The sequence below is a fragment of the Manis pentadactyla genome, chromosome 6 (genome assembly GCF_030020395.1).
Source record: "Manis pentadactyla isolate mManPen7 chromosome 6, mManPen7.hap1, whole genome shotgun sequence".
NCBI lineage: Eukaryota > Metazoa > Chordata > Mammalia > Pholidota > Manidae > Manis > Manis pentadactyla.
This window is the reverse complement of record NC_080024.1, coordinates 72,330,890-72,350,243: the sequence shown is the minus strand read 5'-3', so window position 1 is coordinate 72,350,243 and position 19,354 is coordinate 72,330,890.

Here is a 19,354-nt window from a genome sequence, read left to right as displayed (position 1 = left end):
TTTCACACACACACATATAATAACCACAAAGGCACTCAAAAAGACACACCTACACTCAAACGCTCACACACACTCTCACACACCCACACAAAATCACGAAGACTGAGACACTGTTTCACACACTCACACACATACACACAGACACATTCACTCACATTCTCACACACAATCACAAAAACTCAGACACAATCACACACCCGTATACACACTCACACACACACAAACACGCACACAACTACACTCTCACAAACACACTCACACATTCACACACCTACACACAGAAACAACCACATTCTCACACACAATCGCACACACACAATTACGCAACTACACATAGACACAAACACATATAGGCACACACACATACTCACACACAATCACACACACTCACACACTATCGCACACTTATATACACACTCACACAATCACTCCAACTCACGCAACTGAAATTTCACAAAGAAACACACTCACACCCGCACACACTCACAGACTCATTCGCACTCACACACTCACACACTGCTGCACTCACACATTACACACACAGAGACACCAACACACATTCACAGAATGTCACAAACACACACACTCACACACTGCCACAAGCTCTCGCACACCTACTCACACACCAACGCACACAGATTCACATGCACTCACACACACACTCACACAATGTCACACACACACTCATACAATGTCACACACACACTCACACACCTACACACAGAAACACCCACATATTCAGACTGTCAGGCACACACATGCACACACACACAGTCACCTACTCATATACACATTCACTCACTCACTCCCACTCACACACCTTCACTCTCACAAACACCCTAGCACACTCTCACACTTACACACAGACACACACACTCAGACAAAAACACACTCACACATAGACACACAAAATGTCACGCACACACCTAAACAAAACACACTCACACACACACACAAACACAATGACACACTCATATACACACTCACACACTCATTCCCAATCACACCTACACTCTCACAAACTCACACACACACACAGACACATGAGCACTCACGCACAATGACACAGTGCCATAAACAGTCACACACCTACACACATGTAGACACACCCACAAACACACAGACACACAGACTCACACGCATTCACACACACAATCACCCGGTCACACACACTCACACACCTACTCACACAAACACTTACAGACACACATGCACTAACACACACTCAAACACTGTCAAACACACACGCACACCTACACACACAAACAAACCAACACACAAACACAGGCTCACATGCAATCACACACACACTCACAAATAGTCACGCACTCTCACCTGCACTCACAGACACACTCACAGCCACTCACAGACAAAAACACTCACACACAATCACACACTCGTATTCACACTCACTCCCACTAACACACCTACACACACACAAACAAACGCATCATCAAACACACACACACTCACATACAGAAATCACACAGGCACTCAGACACTCCTACACTCACACACACTGTCACACACCCTCACAAACACACACAATCACACAGGGTTTGGCACAATCACACACCTACACACACAGACTCACACACACACATTCTCACACACAATCACACACACTCACACACAGTCACCCAATCGTATACACATTCACACACTCACTCCCACTCACACAACTACACACATCTCACAGAGTCACATGCACTCACACCCACACTAAAACCGTCAGACACACACACCTGCACACAAAGACGCTCAGACACTCACCCACAAACACAATCACACACAATAACACACTCGTACACACAGTCCCACTCTCACTCCCACTCCCACTTACACACACACTTTCACTCACACACATATAATAACCACAAAGGCACTCAAAAAGACACACCTACACTCAAACGCTCACACACACTCTCACACACCCACACAAAATCACGAAGACTGAGACACTGTTTCACACACTCACACACATACACACAGACACATTCACTCACATTCTCACACAAAATCACAAAAACTCAGACACAATCACACACCCGTATACACACTCACACACACACAAACACTCACACAACTACACTCTCACAAACACACTCACACATTCACACACCTACACACAGAAACAACCACATTCTCACACACAGTAGCACACACACAATTGCGCACCTACACATAGACACAAACACATATAGGCACACACACATACTCACACACAATCACACACACTCACACACTATCGCACACTTATATACACACTCACACAATCACTCCAACTCACGCAACTGAAATTTCACAAAGAAACACACTCACACCCGCACACACTCACAGACTCATTCGCACTCACACACTCACACACTGCTGCACTCACACATTACACACACAGAGACACCAACACACATTCACAGAATGTCACAAACACACACACTCACACACTGCCACAAGCTCTCGCACACCTACTCACACACCAACGCACACAGATTCACATGCACTCACACACACACTCACACAATGTCACACACACACTCACACAATGTCACACACACACTCACACACCTACACACAGAAACACCCACATATTCAGACTGTCAGGCACACACATGCACACACACACAGTCACCTACTCATATACACATTCACTCACTCACTCCCACTCACACACCTTCACTCTCACAAACACCCTAGCACACTCTCACACTTACACACAGACACACACACTCAGACAAAAACACACTCACACATAGACACACAAAATGTCACGCACACACCTAAACAAAACACACTCACACACACACACAAACACAATGACACACTCATATACACACTCACACACTCATTCCCAATCACACCTACACTCTCACAAACTCACACACACACACAGACACATGAGCACTCACGCACAATGACACAGTGCCATAAACAGTCACACACCTACACACATGTAGACACACCCACAAACACACAGACACACAGACTCACACGCATTCACACACACAATCACCCGGTCACACACACTCACACACCTACTCACACAAACACTTACAGACACACATGCACTAACACACACTCAAACACTGTCAAACACACACGCACACCTACACACACAAACAAACCAACACACAAACACAGGCTCACATGCAATCACACACACACTCACAAATAGTCACGCACTCTCACCTGCACTCACAGACACACTCACAGCCACTCACAGACAAAAACACTCACACACAATCACACACTCGTATTCACACTCACTCCCACTAACACACCTACACACACACAAACAAACGCATCATCAAACACACACACACTCACATACAGAAATCACACAGGCACTCAGACACTCCTACACTCACACACACTGTCACACACCCTCACAAACACACACAATCACACAGGGTTTGGCACAATCACACACCTACACACACAGACTCACACACACACATTCTCACACACAATCACACACACTCACACACAGTCACCCAATCGTATACACATTCACACACTCACTCCCACTCACACAACTACACACATCTCACAGAGTCACATGCACTCACACCCACACTAAAACCGTCAGACACACACACCTGCACACAAAGACGCTCAGACACTCACCCACAAACACAATCACACACAATAACACACTCGTACACACAGTCCCACTCTCACTCCCACTCACACTTACACACACACTTTCACTCACACACATATAATAACCACAAAGGCACTCAAAAAGACACACCTACACTCAAACGCTCACACACACTCTCACACACCCACACAAAATCACGAAGACTGAGACACTGTTTCACACACTCACACACATACACACAGACACATTCACTCACATTCTCACACAAAATCACAAAAACTCAGACACAATCACACACCCGTATACACACTCACACACACACAAACACTCACACAACTACACTCTCACAAACACACTCACACATTCACACACCTACACACAGAAACACCCACATATTCAGACTGTCAGGCACACACATGCACACACACACAGTCACCTACTCATATACACATTCACTCACTCACTCCCACTCACACCCCTGAACTCTCACAAACACCCTAGCACACTCTCACACTTACACACAGACACACACACTCAGATAAAAATACACTCACACATAGACACACAAAATGTCACGCACACACCTAAACAAAACACACTCACACACACACACAAACACAATGACACACTCATATACACACTCACACACTCATTCCCAATCACACCTACACTCTCACAAACTCACACACACACACAGACACATGAGCACTCACGCACAATGACACAGTGCCATAAACAGTCACACACCTACACACATGTAGACACACCCACAAACACACAGACACACAGACTCACACGCATTCACACACACAATCACCCGGTCACACACACTCACACACCTACTCACACAAACACTTACAGACACACACGCACTAACACTCACTCAAACACTGTCAAACACACACGCACACCTACACACACAAACAAACCAACACACAAACACAGGCTCACATGCAATCACACACACACTCACAAATAGTCACGCACTCTCACCTGCACTCACAGACACACTCACAGCCACTCACAGACAAAAACACTCACACACAATCACACACTCGTATTCACACTCACTCCCACTAACACACCTACACACACACAAACAAACGCATCATCAAACACACACACACTCACATACAGAAATCACACAGGCACTCAGACACTCCTTCACTCACACACACTGTCACACACCCTCACAAACGCACACAATCACACAGGGTTCGGCACAATCACACACCTACACACACAGACTCACTCACACACATTCTCACACACAATCACACACACTCACACACAGTCACCCAATCGTATACACATTCACACACTCACTCCCACTCACACAACTACACACACACTCTCACAGAGTCACATGCACTCACACCCACACTAAAACCGTCAGACACACACACCTGCACACAAAGACGCTCAGACACTCACCCACAAACACAATCACACACAAGAACACACTCGTACACACAGTCCCACTCTCACTCCCACTCACACTTACACACACACTTTCACTCACACACATATAATAACCACAAAGGCACTCAAAAAGACACACCTACACTCAAACGCTCACACACACTCTCACACACCCACACAAAATCACGAAGACTGAGACACTGTTTCACACACTCACACACATACACATAGACACATTCACTCACATTCTCACACACAATCACAAAAACTCAGACACAATCACACACCCGTATACACACTCACACACACAAACACTCACACAACTACACTCTCACAAACACACTCACACATTCACACACCTACACACAGAAACACCCACATTCTCACACACAGTAGCACACACACAATTACGCACCTACACATAGACACAAACACATATAGGCACACACACATACTCACACACAATCACACACACTCACACACTATCGCACACTTATATACACACTCACACAATCACTCCAACTCACGCAACTGAAATTTCACAAAGAAACACACTCACACCCGCACACACTCACAGACTCATTCGCACTCACACACTCACACACTGCTGCACTCACACATCTACACACACAGAGACACCAACACACATTCACAGAATGTCACAAACACACACACTCACACACTGCCACAAGCTCTCGCACACCTACTCACACACCAACACACACAGATTCACATGCACTCACACACACTCACACAATGTCACACACACACTCACACAATGTCACACACACACTCACACACCTACACACAGAAACACCCACATATTCAGACTGTCAGGCACACACATGCACACACACACAGTCACCCACTCATATACACATTCACTCACTCACTCCCACTCACACACCTTCACTCTCACAAACACCCTAGCACACTCTCACACTTACACACAGACACACACACTCAGACAAAAATACACTCACACATAGACACACAAAATGTCACGCACACACCTAAACAAAACACACACACACACACACAAACACAATGACACACTCATATACACACTCACACACTCATTCCCAATCACACCTACACTCTCACAAACTCACACACACACACAGACACATGAGCACTCACGCACAATGACACAGTGCCATAAACAGTCACACACCTACACACATGTAGACACACCCACAAACACACAGACACACAGACTCACACGCATTCACACACACAATCACCCGGTCACACACACTCACACACCTACTCACACAAACACTTACAGACACACACGCACTAACACTCACTCAAACACTGTCAAACACACACGCACACCTACACACACAAACAAACCAACACACAAACACAGGCTCACATGCAATCACACACACACTCACAAATAGTCACGCACTCTCACCTGCACTCACAGACACACTCACAGCCACTCACAGACAAAAACACTCACACACAATCACACACTCGTATTCACACTCACTCCCACTAACACACCTACACACACACAAACAAACGCATCATCAAACACACACACACTCACATACAGAAATCACACAGGCACTCAGACACTCCTACACTCACACACACTGTCACACACCCTCACAAACACACACAATCACACAGGGTTCGGCACAATCACACACCTACACACACAGACTCACACACACACATTCTCACACACAATCACACACACTCACACACAGTCACCCAATCGTATACACATTCACACACTCACTCCCACTCACACAACTACACACACACTCACAGAGTCACATGCACTCACACCCACACTAAAACCGTCAGACACACACACCTGCACACAAAGACGCTCAGACACTCACCCACAAACACAATCACACACTATAACACACTCGTACACACAGTCCCACTCTCACTCCCACTCACACTTACACACACACTTTCACACACACACATATAATAACCACAAAGGCACTCAAAAAGACACACCTACACTCAAACGCTCACACACACTCTCACACACCCACACAAAATCACGAAGACTGAGACACTGTTTCACACACTCACACACATACACACAGACACATTCACTCACATTCTCACACACAATCACAAAAACTCAGACACAATCACACACCCGTATACACACTCACACACACACAAACACTCACACAACTACACTCTCACAAACACACTCACACATTCACACACCTACACACAGAAACAACCACATTCTCACACACAGTAGCACACACACAATTACGCACCTACACATAGACACAAACATATATAGGCACACACACATACTCACACACAATCACACACACTCACACACTATCGCACACTTATATACACACTCACACAATCACTCCAACTCACGCAACTGAAATTTCACAAAGAAACACACTCACACCCGCACACACTCACAGACTCATTCGCACTCACACACTCACACACTGCTGCACTCACACATCTACACACACAGAGACACCAACACACATTCACAGAATGTCACAAACACACACACTCACACACTGCCACAAGCTCTCGCACACCTACTCACACACCAACACACACAGATTCACATGCACTCACACACACTCACACAATGTCACACACACACTCACACAATGTCACACACACACTCACACACCTACACACAGAAACACCCACATATTCAGACTGTCAGGCACACACATGCACACACACACAGTCACCCACTCATATACACATTCACTCACTCACTCCCACTCACACACCTTCACTCTCACAAACACCCTAGCACACTCTCACACTTACACACAGACACACACACTCAGACAAAAATACACTCACACATAGACACACAAAATGTCACGCACACACCTAAACAAAACACACTCACACACACACACAAACACAATGACACACTCATATACACACTCACACACTCATTCCCAATCACACCTACACTCTCACAAACTCACACACACACACAGACACATGAGCACTCACGCACAATGACACAGTGCCATAAACAGTCACACACCTACACACATGTAGACACACCCACAAACACACAGACACACAGACTCACACGCATTCACACACACAATCACCCGGTCACACACACTCACACACCTACTCACACAAACACTTATAGACACACACGCACTAACACTCACTCAAACACTGTCAAACACACATGCACACCTACACACACAAACAAACCAACACACAAACACAGGCTCACATGCAATCACACACACACTCACAAATAGTCACGCACTCTCACCTGCACTCACAGACACACTCACAGCCACTCACAGACAAAAACACTCACACACAATCACACACTCGTATTCACACTCACTCCCACTAACACACCTACACACACACAAACAAACGCATCATCAAACACACACACACTCACATACAGAAATCACACAGGCACTCAGACACTCCTACACTCACACACACTGTCACACACCCTCACAAACACACACAATCACACAGGGTTCGGCACAATCACACACCTACACACACAGACTCACACACACACATTCTCACACACAATCACACACACTCACACACAGTCACCCAATCGTATACACATTCACACACTCACTCCCACTCACACAACTACACACACACTCTCAGAGTCACATGCACTCACACCCACACTAAAACCGTCAGACACACACACCTGCACACAAAGACGCTCAGACACTCACCCACAAACACAATCACACACAATAACACACTCGTACACACAGTCCCACTCTCACTCCCACTCACACTTACACACACACTTTCACACACACACATATAATAACCACAAAGGCACTCAAAAAGACACACCTACACTCAAACGCTCACACACACTCTCACACACCCACACAAAATCACGAAGACTGAGACACTGTTTCACACACTCACACACATACACACAGACACATTCACTCACATTCTCACACACAATCACAAAAACTCAGACACAATCACACACCCGTATACACACTCACACACACACAAACACTCACACAACTACACTCTCACAAACACACTCACACATTCACACACCTACACACAGAAACAACCACATTCTCACACACAGTCGCACACACACAATTACGCACCTACACATAGACACAAACACATATAGGCACACACACATACTCACACACAATCACACACACTCACACACTATCGCACACTTATATACACACTCACACAATCACTCCAACTCACGCAACTGAAATTTCACAAAGAAACACACTCACACCCGCACACACTCACAGACTCATTCGCACTCACACACTCACACACTGCTGCACTCACACATTACACACACAGAGACACCAACACACATTCACAGAATGTCACAAACACACACACTCACACACTGCCACAAGCTCTCGCACACCTACTCACACACCAACACACACAGATTCACATGCACTCACACACACTCACACAATGTCACACACACACTCACACAATGTCACACACACACTCACACACCTACACACAGAAACACCCACATATTCAGACTGTCAGGCACACACATGCACACACACACAGTCACCCACTCATATACACATTCACTCACTCACTCCCACTCACACACCTTCACTCTCACAAACACCCTAGCACACTCTCACACTTACACACAGACACACACACTCAGACAAAATTACACTCACACATAGACACACAAAATGTCACGCACACACCTAAACAAAACACACTCACACACACACACAAACACAATGACACACTCATATACACACTCACACACTCATTCCCAATCACACCTACACTCTCACAAACTCACACACACACACAGACACATGAGCACTCACGCACAATGACACAGTGCCATAAACAGTCACACACCTACACACATGTAGACACACCCACAAACACACAGACACACAGACTCACACGCATTCACACACACAATCACCCGGTCACACACACTCACACACCTACTCACACAAACACTTACAGACACACACGCACTAACACTCACTCAAACACTGTCAAACACACACGCACACCTACACACACAAACAAACCAACACACAAACACAGGCTCACATGCAATCACACACACACACTCACAAATAGTCACGCACCCTCACCTGCACTCACAGACACACTCACAGCCACTCACAGACAAAAACACTCACACACAATCACACACTCGTATTCACACTCACTCCCACTAACACACCTACACACACACAAACAAACGCATCATCAAACACACACACACTCACATACAGAAATCACACAGGCACTCAGACACTCCTACACTCACACACACTGTCACACACCCTCACAAACACACACAATCACACAGGGTTCGGCACAATCACACACCTACACACACAGACTCACACACACACATTCTCACACACAATCACACACACTCACACACAGTCACCCAATCGTATACACATTCACACACTCACTCCCACTCACACAACTACACACACACTCTCACAGAGTCACATGCACTCACACCCACACTAAAACCGTCAGACACACACACCTGCACACAAAGACGCTCAGACACTCACCCACAAACACAATCACACACAATAACACACTCGTACACACAGTCCCACTCTCACTCCCACTCACACTTACACACACACTTTCACACACACACACATATAATAACCACAAAGGCACTCAAAAAGACACACCTACACTCAAACGCTCACACACACTCTCACACACCCACACAAAATCACGAAGACTGAGACACTGTTTCACACACTCACACACATACACACAGACACATTCACTCACATTCTCACACACAATCACAAAAACTCAGACACAATCACACACCCGTATACTCACTCACACACACACAAACACTCACACAAGTACACTCTCACAAACACACTCACACATTCACACACATACACACAGAAACACCCACATTCTCACACACAGTCGCACACACACAATTACGCACCTACACATAGACACAAACACATATAGGCACACACACATACTCACACACAATCACACACACTCACACACTATCGCACACTTATATACACACTCACACAATCACTCCAACTCACGCAACTGAAATTTCACAAAGAAACACACTCACACCCGCACACACTCACAGACTCATTCGCACTCACACACTCACACACTGCTGCACTCACACATCTACACACACAGAGACACCAACACACATTCACAGAATGTCACAAACACACACACTCACACACTGCCACAAGCTCTCGCACACCTACTCACACACCAACGCACACAGATTCACATGCACTCACACACTCACACACAATGTCACACACACACTCACACAATGTCACACACACACTCACACACCTACACACAGAAACACCCACATATTCAGACTCTCAGGCACACACATGCACACACACGCAGTCACCCACTCATATACACATTCACTCACTCACTCCCACTCACACACCTTCACTCTCACAAACACCCTAGCACACTCTCACACTTACACACAGACACACACACTCAGACAAAAATACACTCACACATAGACACACAAAATGTCACGCACACACCTAAACAAAACACACTCACACACACACACAAACACAATGACACACTCATATACACACTCACACACTCATTCCCAATCACACCTACACTCTCACAAACTCACACACACACACAGACACATGAGCACTCACGCACAATGACACAGTGCCATAAACAGTCACACACCTACACACATGTAGACACACCCACAAACACACAGACACACAGACTCACACGCATTCACACACACAATCACCCGGTCACACACACTCACACACCTACTCACACAAACACTTACAGACACACACGCACTAACACTCACTCAAACACTGTCAAACACACACGCACACCTACACACACAAACAAACCAACACACAAACACAGGCTCACATGCAATCACACACACACTCACAAATAGTCACGCACCCTCACCTGCACTCACAGACACACTCACAGCCACTCACAGACAAAAACACTCACACACAATCACACACTCGTATTCACACTCACTCCCACTAACACACCTACACACACACAAACAAACGCATCATCAAACACACACACACTCACATACAGAAATCACACAGGCACTCAGACACTCCTACACTCACACACACTGTCACACACCCTCACAAACACACACAATCACACAGGGTTCGGCACAATCACACACCTACACACACAGACTCACACACACACATTCTCACACACAATCACACACACTCACACACAATCACCCAATCGTATACACATTCACACACTCACTCCCACTCACACAACTACACACACACTCTCACAGAGTCACATGCACTCACACCCACACTAAAACCGTCAGACACACACACCTGCACACAAAGACGCTCAGACACTCACCCACAAACACAATCACACACAATAACACACTCGTACACACAGTCCCACTCTCACTCCCACTCACACTTACACACACACTTTCACACACACACATATAATAACCACAAAGGCACTCAAAAAGACACACCTACACTCAAACGCTCACACACACTCTCACACACCCACACAAAATCACGAAGACTGAGACACTGTTTCACACACTCACACACATACACACAGACACATTCACTCACATTCTCACACACAATCACAAAAACTCAGACACAATCACACACCCGTATACACACTCACACACACACAAACACGCACACAACTACACTCTCACAAACACACTCACACATTCACACACCTACACACAGAAACAACCACATTCTCACACACAATCGCACACACACAATTACGCACCTACACATAGACACAAACACATATAGGCACACACACATACTCACACACAATCACACACACTCACACACTATCGCACACTTATATACACACTCACACAATCACTCCAACTCACGCAACTGAAATTTCACAAAGAAACACACTCACACCCGCACACACTCACAGACTCATTCGCACTCACACACTCACACACTGCTGCACTCACACATTACACACAAAGAGACACCAACACACATTCACAGAATGTCACAAACACACACACTCACACACTGCCACAAGCTCTCGCACACCTGCTCACACACCAACGCACACAGATTCACATGCACTCACACACACTCACACAATGTCACACACACACTCACACAATGTCACACACACACTCACACACCTACACACAGAAACACCCACATATTCAGACTGTCAGGCACACACATGCACACACACACAGTCACCCACTCATATACACATTCACTCACTCACTCCCACTCACACACCTTCACTCTCACAAACACCCTAGCACACTCTCACACTTACACACAGACACACACACTCAGACAAAAACACACTCACACATAGACACACAAAATGTCACGCACACACCTAAACAAAACACACTCACACACACACACAAACACAATGACACACTCATATACACACTCACACACTCATTCCCAATCACACCTACACTCTCACAAACTCACACACACACACAGACACATGAGCACTCACGCACAATGACACAGTGCCATAAACAGTCACACACCTACACACATGTAGACACACCCACAAACACACAGACACACAGACTCACACGCATTCACACACACAATCACCCGGTCACACACACTCACACACCTACTCACACAAACACTTACAGACACACACGCACTAACACACACTCAAACACTGTCAAACACACACGCACACCTACACACACAAACAAACCAACACACAAACACAGGCTCACATGCAATCACACAGACACTCACAAATAGTCACGCACTCTCACCTGCACTCACAGACACACTCACAGCCACTCACAGACAAAAGCACTCACACACAATCACACACTCGTATTCACACTCACTCCCACTAACACACCTACACACACACAAACAAACGCATCACCAAACACACACACACTCACATACAGAAATCACACAGGCACTCAGACACTCCTACACTCACACACACTGTCACACACCCTCACAAACACACACAATCACACAGGGTTCGGCACAATCACACACCTACACACACAGACTCACACACACACATTCTCACACACAATCACACACACTCACACACAGTCACCCAATCGTATACACATTCACACACTCACTCCCACTCACACAACTACACACACTCTCACAGAGTCACATGCACTCACACCCACACTAAAACCGTCAGACACACACACCTGCACACAAAGACGCTCAGACACTCACCCACAAACACAATCACACACAATAACACACTCGTACACACAGTCCCACTCTCACTCCCACTCACACTTACACACACACTTTCACTCACACACATATAATAACCACAAAGGCACTCAAAAAGACACACCTACACTCAAACGCTCACACACACTCTCACACACCCACACAAAATCACGAAGACTGAGACACTGTTTCACACACTCACACACATACACACAGACACATTCACTCACATTCTCACACAAAATCACAAAAACTCAGACACAATCACACACCCGTATACACACTCACACACACACAAACACTCACACAACTACACTCTCACAAACACACTCACACATTCACACACCTACACACAGAAACAACCACATTCTCACACACAGTAGCACACACACAATTACGCACCTACACATAGACACAAACACATATAGGCACACACACATACTCACACACAATCACACACACTCACACACTATCGCACACTTATATACACACTCACACAATCACTCCAACACACGCAACTGAAATTTCACAAAGAAACACACTCACACCCGCACACACTCACAGACTCATTCGCACTCACACACTCACACACTGCTGCACTCACACATCTACACACACAGAGACACCAACACACATTCACAGAATGTCACAAACACACACACTCACACACTGCCACAAGCTCTCGCACACCTACTCACACACCAACACACACAGATTCACATGCACTCACACACACTCACACAATGTCACACACACACTCACACAATGTCACACACACACTCACACACCTACACACAGAAACACCCACATATTCAGACTGTCAGGCACACACATGCACACACACACAGTCACCCACTCATATACACATTCACTCACTCACTCCCACTCACACACCTTCACTCTCACAAACACCCTAGCACACTCTCACACTTACACACAGACACACACACTCAGACAAAAATACACTCACACATAGACACACAAAATGTCACGCACACACCTAAACAAAACACACTCACACACACACACAAACACAATGACACACTCATATACACACTCACACACTCATTCCCAATCACACCTACACTCTCACAAACTCACACACACACACAGACACATGAGCACTCACGCACAATGACACAGTGCCATAAACAGTCACACACCTACACACATGTAGACACACCCACAAACACACAGACACACAGACTCACACGCATTCACACACACAATCACCCGGTCACACACACTCACACACCTACTCACACAAACACTTACAGACACACATGCACTAACACTCACTCAAACACTGTCAAACACACACGCACACCTACACACACAAACAAACCAACACACAAACACAGGCTCACATGCAATCACACACACACTCACAAATAGTCACGCACTCTCACCTGCACTCACAGACACACTCACAGCCACTCACAGACAAAAACACTCACACACAATCACACACTCGTATTCACACTCACTCCCACTAACACACCTACACACACACAAACAAACGCATCATCAAACACACACACACTCACATACAGAAATCACACAGGCACTCAGACACTCCTACACTCACACACACTGTCACACACCCTCACAAACACACACAATCACACAGGGTTCGGCACAATCACACACCTACACACACAGACTCACACACACACATTCTCACACACAATCACACACACTCACACACAGTCACCCAATCGTATACACATTCACACACTCACTCCCACTCACACAACTACACACACACTCTCAGAGTCACATGCACTCACACCCACACTAAAACCGTCAGACACACACACCTGCACACAAAGACGCTCAGACACTCACCCACAAACACAATCACACACAATAACACACTCGTACACACAGTCCCACTCTCACTCCCACTCACACTTACACACACACTTTCACACACACACATATAATAACCACAAAGGCACTCAAAAAGACACACCTACACTCAAACGCTCACACACACTCTCACACACCCACACAAAATCACGAAGACTGAGACACTGTTTCACACACTCACACACATACACACAGACACATTCACTCACATTCTCACACACAATCACAAAAACTCAGACACAATCACACACCCGTATACACACTCACACACACACAAACACTCACACAACTACACTCTCACAAACACACTCACACATTCACACACCTACACACAGAAACAACCACATTCTCACACACAGTAGCACACACACAATTACGCACCTACACATAGACACAAACATATATAGGCACACACACATACTCACACACAATCACACACACTCACACACTATCGCACACTTATATACACACTCACACAATCACTCCAACTCACGCAACTGAAATTTCACAAAGAAACACACTCACACCCGCACACACTCACAGACTCATTCGCACTCACACACTCACACACTGCTGCACTCACACATCTACACACACAGAGACACCAACACACATTCACAGAATGTCACAAACACACACACTCACACACTGCCACAAGCTCTCGCACACCTACTCACACACCAACACACACAGATTCACATGCACTCACACACACTCACACAATGTCACACACACACTCACACAATGTCACACACACACTCACACACCTACACACAGAAACACCCACATATTCAGACTGTCAGGCACACACATGCACGCACACACAGTCACCCACTCATATACACATTCACTCACTCACTCCCACTCACACACCTTCACTCTCACAAACACCCTAGCACACTCTCACACTTACACACAGACACACACACTCAGACAAAAATACACTCACACATAGACACACAAAATGTCACGCACACACCTAAACAAAACACACTCACACACACACACAAACACAATGACACACTCATATACACACTCACACACTCATTCCCAATCACACCTACACTCTCACAAACTCACACACACACACAGACACATGAGCACTCACGCACAATGACACAGTGCCATAAACAGTCACACACCTACACACATGTAGACACACCCACAAACACACAGACACACAGACTCACACGCATTCACACACACAATCACCCGGTCACACACACTCACACACCTACTCACACAAACACTTATAGACACACACGCACTAACACTCACTCAAACACTGTCAAACACACATGCACACCTACACACACAAACAAACCAACACACAAACACAGGCTCACATGCAATCACACACACACTCACAAATAGTCACGCACTCTCACCTGCACTCACAGACACACTCACAGCCACTCACAGACAAAAACACTCACACACAATCACACACTCGTATTCACACTCACTCCCACTAACACACCTACACACACACAAACAAACGCATCATCAAACACACACACACTCACATACAGAAATCACACAGGCACTCAGACACTCCTACACTCACACACACTGTCACACACCCTCACAAACACACACAATCACACAGGGTTCGGCACAATCACACACCTACACACACAGACTCACACACACACATTCTCACACACAATCACACACACTCACACACAGTCACCCAATCGTATACACATTCACACACTCACTCCCACTCACACAACTACACACACACTCTCAGAGTCACATGCACTCACACCCACACTAAAACCGTCAGACACACACACCTGCACACAAAGACGCTCAGACACTCACCCACAAACACAATCACACACAATAACACACTCGTACACACAGTCCCACTCTCACTCCCACTCACACTTACACACACACTTTCACACACACACATATAATAACCACAAAGGCACTCAAAAAGACACACCTACACTCAAACGCTCACACACACTCTCACACACCCACACAAAATCACGAAGACTGAGACACTGTTTCACACACTCACACACATACACACAGACACATTCACTCACATTCTCACACACAATCACAAAAACTCAGACACAATCACACACCCGTATACACACTCACACACACACAAACACTCACACAACTACACTCTCACAAACACACTCACACATTCACACACCTACACACAGAAACAACCACATTCTCACACACAGTCGCACACACACAATTACGCACCTACACATAGACACAAACACATATAGGCACACACACATACTCACACACAATCACACACACTCACACACTATCGCACACTTATATACACACTCACACAATCACTCCAACTCACGCAACTGAAATTTCACAAAGAAACACACTCACACCCGCACACACTCACAGACTCATTCGCACTCACACACTCACACACTGCTGCACTCACACATTACACACACAGAGACACCAACACACATTCACAGAATGTCACAAACACACACACTCACACACTGCCACAAGCTCTCGCACACCTACTCACACACCAACACACACAGATTCACATGCACTCACACACACTCACACAATGTCACACACACACTCACACAATGTCACACACACACTCACACACCTACACACAGAAACACCCACATATTCAGACTGTCAGGCACACACATGCACACACACACAGTCACCCACTCATATACACATTCACTCACTCACTCCCACTCACACACCTTCACTCTCACAAACACCCTAGCACACTCTCACACTTACACACAGACACACACACTCAGACAAAAATACACTCACACATAGACACACAAAATGTCACGCACACACCTAAACAAAACACACTCACACACACACACAAACACAATGACACACTCATATACACACTCACACACTCATTCCCAATCACACCTACACTCTCACAAACTCACACACACACACAGACACATGAGCACTCACGCACAATGACACAGTGCCATAAACAGTCACACACCTACACACATGTAGACACACCCACAAACACACAGACACACAGACTCACACGCATTCACACACACAATCACCCGGTCACACACACTCACACACCTACTCACACAAACACTTACAGACACACATGCACTAACACACACTCAAACACTGTCAAACACACACGCACACCTACACACACAAACAAACCAACACACAAACA